The sequence below is a fragment of the Arachis ipaensis genome, chromosome B5, assembly GCF_059453495.1.
Source record: "Arachis ipaensis isolate K30076 ecotype BB chromosome B5, ASM5945349v1, whole genome shotgun sequence".
NCBI lineage: Eukaryota > Viridiplantae > Streptophyta > Magnoliopsida > Fabales > Fabaceae > Arachis > Arachis ipaensis.
In genome coordinates, this window is record NC_142440.1 from 124,200,025 (window position 1) to 124,208,248 (window position 8,224).

General features: G+C 36.9%; 1 non-coding gene across 1 annotated transcript; it reads left to right on the top strand.

Moving 5' to 3' along the window:
* Positions 1-875: 875 nt before the first annotated feature.
* Positions 876-983, top strand: LOC148565661 (small nucleolar RNA R71). Its single transcript, XR_015885486.1, has one exon. It is a non-coding gene; the product is annotated as a small nucleolar RNA R71 (small nucleolar RNA).
* The last annotated feature ends 7,241 nt before the right edge of the window (positions 984-8,224 follow it).

Here is an 8,224-nt window from a genome sequence, read left to right on the forward strand (position 1 = left end):
GCCTTAGATTCCTTTGGTTCCTCAGAGGGAAACTACTTGTTGATCACTGGACGTCCCAGGAGGTCTTCCTCACTGGGATTCACGTCCTCTCTCTCCCTTGTAGGTTCGGCCATGATGGTTAAATCAATGGCCTTGCACTCTCTTTTTGGATTCTCTTCTGTATTGCTTGGGAGAGTACTAGGAGGAGTTTCAGTGACTCTTTTACTCAGCTGGCCCACTTGTGCCTCTAAATTCCTAATAGAGGACCATGTTTCATTCATGAAACTTACAGTGGCCTTAGATAGATCAGAGACTATATTTGCTAAGCTAGATGGATTCTGCTCAGAACTCTCTGTCTGTTGCTGAGTGGATGATGGAAAAGGCTTGCTATTGCTAAACCTGTTTCTTCCACCATTATTAAAGCCTTGTTGAGGCTTTTGTTGATCCTTCCATGAGAAATTTAGATGATTTCTCCATGAGGGATTATAGGTGTTTTCATAGGGTTCACCCATGTAATTCACCTCTGCTATTGCAGGGTTCTCAGGATCATAAGCTTCTTCTTCAGAAGATGCCTCTTTAGTACTGTTGGATGATTCCTTCAATCCATTCAGACTCTGAGAGATCATATTGACTTGCTGAGTCAATATTTTATTCTGAGCCAATATGGCATTCAGAGCATCAATTTCAAGAACTCCCTTCCTCTGAGGCGTCCCATTACTCACAGGATTCGTTTCAGAAGTGTACATGAACTGGTTATTTGCAACCATGTCAATGAGTTCTTGAGCTTCTGCAGGCGTTTTCTTTAGGTGAATTGATCCACCTGCAGAATGGTCCAGTGACATCTTTGATAGCTCAGACAGACCATCATAGAATATATCCAGGATGGTCCATTCTGAAAGCATGTCAGAAGGGCACTTTTTGGTCAGTTCCTTGTATCTATCCCAAGCTTCATAGAGGGATTCACCTTCTTTCTGTCTGAAGGTTTGAACATCCACTCTAAGCTTGCTAAGCTTTTGAGGAGTAAAGAACTTGGCTAAGAAAGCCGTGACCAGCTTATCCCAAGAGTTCAGGTTATCTTTAGGTTGAGCATCCAACCATACTTTAGCTCTATCTCTTACAGCAAACGGGAAAAGCATAAGCCTGTAGACCTCGGGATCAACCCCATTGGTCTTAACAGTATCACAGATCTGCAAGAATTCAGTTAAGAACTGAAAGGGATCTTCGAATGGAAGTCCATAAAGCTTACAATTCTGTTGCACCAGAGAAACTAATTGAGGTTTCAGTTCAAAATTGTTTGCTCCAATGGCAGGGATTGAGATGCTTCTTCCATGTAAATTGGAATTAGGTGCAGCAAAGTCACCAAGCATCTTCCTTGCATTGTTATTATTTTCGGTCATGTCTCCTTCTTTTTCGAAAATTTCTGTCAGATTCTTTCAGGTTCAGGATCACTTCAACAAGAATGTTCTTATCCTTTTTCCTGCTCATATGAAAAAGAAGAAAACAGAAAAGAAGAGGAATTCTCTATGTCACAGTATAGAGATTCCTTTATGTGAGTAGAAGAGAAGAATAAAAGAAGGGGAAGAGAAAAACTCGAACACAGAGAGGAAGATGGTGTTCGAATTTTGGGTGGAAGAGAAGTGTTAGTAAATGAATAATTAAATAGAAGGAGATAAGAGATGAGAGAATTCAAAAATTTAATTAAAATAAAAAAATAATTTTTTGTTTTTAATTTAAAATTAAAGTTATAATTCAAAAATTAAAAAGAAAAATGAAATTAAATTAAATTAAAGTTTAAAACAATTAGTTAATTAAAAAGAAATTTTGAAAAAGAGGGAAGGGATTTTCGAAAATTAGAAAGAGAGAGTTAGTTAGGTAGTTTTGAAAAAGATAAGATTGATTGAAAAAGATTTGAAACTTAATTTTTGAAAAGATAAGAAGTTAGAAAAGATTTTGAAATTGATTTTGAAAAAGATGTGATTAAAACTTATTTTGAGAAAGATTTGAAAAAGAAATTAAAAAAAAAAGATTTGATTTTGAAAATTAAAGTTGATTACTTGACTAACAAGAAACAACAAGATATGATTTTAAAATTTAAAGATTGGACCTTTCTTAATAGGCAAGTAACAAACTTAAAATTTTTTTGAATCAATCACGTTAATTGTTAGTAAAGATTTTGAAATTATGAAATAAAATAAAAAAAGATTTTTGAAAATCAATTTGAAATTTTCGAAAATATGAAAGAAAAAATGAAAAAGATTTGATTTTTGAAAAAGATTTGAAAAAGATAGAATTTTTAAATTGAAAAATTTGCTTGACAAAAAAAAAGATATGATTTTGAAAATCTTTGACTAATTCAATGCAATTTTCAAAAATTAGGAGTAAAATAAGGAAAAGATATTTTTTTAATTTTTGAATTTTAATAAGGAAAGAGAAAAACATCAAAAAGACTCAATGCATGAAAATTTTGGATCAAAACAAATGATGCATGCAAGAATACTATGAATGTCAAGATGAACACCAAGAACACTTTGAATGTCAAGATGAACACCAAGAACTTATTTTTGAAAAATTTTTAAGAAAAGAAAATATGCAAGACACCAAACTTAGAAATTTTTGATATTTAGACTCTAAGAATTCAAGAATGCATATGAAAAACAAGAAAAGACACAAAACAAGAAAATATGAAGATCAAACAAGAAGACTTGTCAAGAACAACTTGAAGATCATGAAGAATGCAATGCATGAATTTTTCGAAAAAATGCACAAATTTTAAAAACATGCAATTGACACCAAACTTAAAAATTGACACTAGACTCAAACAAGAAACACAAAAAATTATTTTTGATTTTATGATTTTATAATTTTTTTGGATTTTTCGAAAATTATTTTGGAAAAATGAAAAAGAAGAAATTATTTTTTTTGTATTATTTTCGAAAATAAGAAATAAAAAGCTTAAAAATAAAATAAAATAACCTAATCTGAACAACAAGATGAACCGTCAGTTGTCCAAACTCGAATAATCCCCGACAACGTCGCCAAAAACTTGGTGCACGAAATCGTGATTATTCATTCCTTGGTAACGGCGTTAAAAATTTAATACGCATGTTCATAATTTTAGTTCTCTTCACAATTTCGATACAACTAACCAGCAAATGCACTGGGTCGTCCAAGTAATAAACCTTACGTGAGTAAGGGTTGATCCCACGGAGATTGTCAGCTTGAAGCAAGCTATGGTCACCTTGTAAATCTCAGTCAGGCGGATTCAAATGGTTATGATGAATTGATAATTAAAAACATAAATAAAATATAAACTAGGATAGAGATACTTATGTAATTCATTGGTGAGAATTTCAGATAAGCGTATAGAGATGCCTTTCGTTCCTCAGAACCTCTGCTTTCCTGCTGTCTTCATCCAATCATTCCTACTACTTTCCATGGCAAGCTGTATGTAGGGCATCATCGTTGTCAATGGCTACATCCCATCCTCTCTGTGAAAATGGTCCAATGCACTGTCACTGGATGGCTAATCATCTGTTGGTTCTCGATCATACTGGAATAGGATTTACTATCCTTTTGCGTCTGTCACTACGCCCAGCACTCGCGAGTTTGAAGCTCGTCACAGCCATCCCTTCCCAGATCCTACTCGGAATACCACAGACAAGGTTTAGACTTTCTGGATCTCAAAAATGGCCATCCATGGGTTCTAACTTATACCACGAAGACTCTAATATCTCGGACTCGGTCTCCTGTATTAGATATCTAAAAGATACTCATTCTAGCTTGTTTGCATGTAGAACGAAAGTGTTTGTCAGGCACGCGTTCATAAGTGAGAATGATGATGAGCGTCACATAATCATCACATTCATCATGTTCTTGTGTGTGAATGGATATCTTAGAATAGGAATAAGCTTGAATTGAGTAGAAAAATAATAGTACTTTGTATTAATTCATGAGGAACAGCAGAGCTCTACACCTTAATCTATGGAGTGTAGAAACTCTACCGTGGAAAATACATAAGTGATAAGGTCCAGGCATGGCCGAGAGGCCAGCCCCCAAACGTGATCTAAAGATGAAACTTAAGATGTTCCAAAGATGATCCAAAGATGTTCCGAAAGATGTAAATACAATAGTAAAAAGTCCTATTTATACTAAACTAGTTACTAGGGTTTACAGAAATGAGTAAATGATGCAGAAATCCACTTCTGGGGCCCACTTGGTGTGTGCTTGGGCTGAGCATTGAGCTTTACACGTGTAGAGGCTTTTCTTGGAGTTGAACGCCAGTTTGTAACCTGTTTCTGGCATTTAACTCCACTTTGCAACCTGTTTCTGGCGTTTAACTACAAAATGCAGCATGGAACTGGCGTTGAACGCCAGTTTGCGTCATCTAAACTCGGGCAAAGTATAGACTATTATATATTGCTAGAAAGCCCTGGATGTCTATTTTCCAACGCAATTGAGAGCACGCCATTTTGAGTTCTGTAGCTCCAGAAAATCCACTTTGAGTGCAGGGAGGTCAGAATCCAACAGCATCTGCAGTCCTTCTTCAACCTCTGAATCTGATTTTTGCTCAGGTCCCTCAATTTCAGCCAGAAAATACTTGAAATCAGAGAAAAACACACAAACTCATAGTAAAGTCCAGAAATGTGAATTTTATTTAAAAACTAATAAAAATATACTAAAAACTAACTAAATCATACTAAAAACTATGTAAAAACAATGCCAAAAAGCGTATAAATTATCTGCTCATCAAGGCTCCCTCCCTTAAAAAGGTCGGCAGCTCGTTTTGTGTTAGCAAATAAAAGCATTATTACAGTAGTTGGAATTGCTGAAGATGTATTGGTGAGCATTAAGGGGCTCACATTTTCCATTGACTTCTATATCCTGGAAATGCCCCCTAATGACTCAGGAAGACCATCATCAATCCTGCTTGGAAGACCATTCCTGAAAACTTCGAAGTTCAAGCTGGATACATTCTCAGGAACTTACTCCTTTGAGATAGATGGCAGAACAGTGAGTTTCAGTTTAAATGAAGCTATGAAGCACCCTCCGGAAGATCATTCTATCTTCCAGTGCGACATCATTGATGAAACTGTAGCTGAAGTTCACCAAGAAGAAGTAGAAGAGAAACACATGGAGCAAGGTCCAAGTATGGGGACACCCTCTAAACACAATGAGGACACGTTGCCATTATCACTAGCCTCGGATGATCCAGAGCCTAGCCATGAGCAGAAATTGGAATTAAAGCCCCTTCCTCCACACCTCAAGTATGCTTATCTTGAGGATAATCAGAAGTTCACAGTTATCATTGCAAGGGAACTCACTTCCCAACAAGAGGAGCAGCTACTTAGTGTGCTGAGGAAACATAAGAAAGCAATTGGGTGGAGCTTGGCGGATATATATAGTAGGCATCAGCCCTCAAGTTTGTGAGCACAAAATATATTTAGAAGAGGAATCAAAACCCGTCCGTCAACCCCAAAGAAGATTGAATCCTACCATCTTAGAAGCAAAACCCGTCCGTCAACCCCAGGCTACTTGAAGCAGATATCATTTACCCCATCTCAGACAGTGAATGGGTCAGTCCAGTACAAGTGGTGCCCAAGAAGTCTGGAGTCACAACAATAAAGAATGAGCATGGAGAGCTCCTGACAACTAGAGTGCAGAATTCATGGAGGGTTTGCATTGACTATAGGCATCTCAACCAAGCTACTCGCAAGGATCACTACCCCTTGCCATTTATTGATCAGATGCTTGATCGCCTGTCAGGTAAATCCCATTATTGCTTTTTAGATGGTTATACTAGCTATTTTCAAATTCATATAGCTCCTGAAGATCAGGAGAAGACTACTTTTACATGTCCCTTTGGAACGTATGCATATAAGAGGATGCCTTTTGGCTTATGTAATGCACTGGCTACTTTCCAAAGATGCATGATGAGTATCTTTTCAGATCTTATTGAAAACTGTATGGAAGTTTTTATGGATGATTTTAGCGTTTATGGTGATTCCTTTAACCTTTGCCTGGATAGTTTAGGTAGAGTATTAGACAGGTGTGTTAGTTCAAACCTTGTATTGAATTTTGAAAAGTGTCATTTTATGGTAAAACAAAGAATTGTTCTAGGATATGTTGTCTCCAAAACTGGTATTTCAGTAGATCCAACAAAGGTAGATGTCATTTCTAGTTTACCTTACCCCTCCTCCGTGAGGGAAGTCTGTTCGTTCCTTGGCCATGCAGGTTTTTACAGGAGATTCATAAAGGACTTCAGTAAGGTAGCATTACCTTTATCCAGACTACTGCCGAAAGATATTGAGTTCGAGTTCAGTGAGTGAGGAGCGGATAATTTATACCCTTTTTGGCATTATTTTTACATAGTTTTTAGTATGTTTTAATTACTTTTTATCATATTTTTATTAGTTTTTATTCAAAAATCACATTTCTTGACTTTACTATGAGTTTGTGTGTTTTTTGTAATTTCAGGTATTTTCTGGCTGAAATTGAGGGACCTGAGCAAAAATCTGATCCAGAGGCTGAGAAAGGATTGCAGATGCTGTTGGATTCTGATCCTCCTGCACTCGAAGTGGATTTCTGGAGCTACAGATGCCCAATTGGCACACTCTCAATTGTGTTGGAAAGTAGACATCTTGGGCTTTCCAAAAATATATAATAGTCCATACTTTGCCTGAGATTTGATGGCCCAAACTGGCGTTAAAAGCTAGCCTAAAACTTTATGGCGTAAAACGCCAGAACTGGCATAATTCTTGGCGTTAAACGCCTATTCTGGCACCCAGGGTGGCGTTTAACTCCAACTTTGGGCATATGCACGTGAAAGCTTGAAAGCTCATCCCAAACATGCACCAAGTGGGTCCCGGAAGTGGATTTCTGCACTATCTGCACTTAGTTGCTCATTTTCTGTAAACCTAAGTTACTAGTCTAGTATAAAAACTACTTTTAGAGATTCATTTTGTACCTTATGACCTTTTACACTTCATATAGTATCTTCTACGACATTTACTACTGTTTTCCATAGGTGGGGGTGAGGAGCTCTGATGTGTTTCAATGGATTAATGCATTTACTACTGTTTTCTATTCAATCACGCTTGATTCTATTCTAAGATACTCACTCGTACTTCAATCTAGAGAATGATATGATCCGTGACACTCATCAATATTCTCAATTCTATGAACGCGTACCTGACAACCACATCCATTCTATCTGAGCTCAACGTAGTCATTGGGCAACAGCTTGAGTGCGTATCTCTTGGGTTTCTAATCGACGGACCGAGTCCAGAGGTTGGAACCTTCGTGGTATAGGCTAGAACCAATTGGCAGCATTCCTCAGATCCGGAAAGTCTAAACCTTGTCTATGGTATTCCGAGTAGGATCTGGGAAGGGATGACTATGACGAGCTTCAAACCTGCGAATATTGGGCGCAGTGACAGTGTGCAAAAGGATCAATGGATCCTATTCTGACGCTAGTGGGAACCAACAGATGATTAGCCATGCCGTAGCTGTACCTGGTATTTTTCATCCGAGACGAGAAATCTGACAGTTGATTAGCCGTGCAGAAACCGTAGAGGACCATTTTCACTGAGAGGATCATAAAGCTTGCCATTGAAGGAAGCCATGCGTGTTTGGAGAAGAAGATAGTAGGAAAGCAGAGATTCAGATGACAGAGCATCTCCGGAACCTCAACCTGTTTCTCATTACTGAATCACAAGTACCATTTATTTCATGTTATTTATTTTTCATAAACAAAATCAATTATCTCATTTAAATCTCCTGACTAAGAATTACAAGATAACCATAGCTTGCTTCAAGCCGACAATCTCCGTGGGATCGACCCTTACTCGCGTAAGATATTACTTGGACGACCCAGTGCACTTGCTGGTTAGTTGTACGGAGTTGTAAAAAGTGTAATCACAATTTCGTGCACCAAGTTTTTGGTGCCGTTGTGGGGGATTGTTCGAGTTTGGACAACTGACGGTTTATTTTGTTGCTTAGATTAGGAAAAATTTGTCTTTTTGGTTTTGAGTCACTAACATTGAGTCTTCTATTATTGTTTTTGGTTAAAATTTTAAAATCCTTATTTTCTTTTTCTAAATTATTTTCGAAAATTTTTAAAACCAATAACTTCATAATTTAGTCTTCTGTTGAGTTTAGTTTTATGTTTTAAGTTTGGTGTCAATTGCATGATTTTATTTTTCTTTCAATTTTTCGAATTAAGTGTTCTTGGTGTTCATCTTGACAT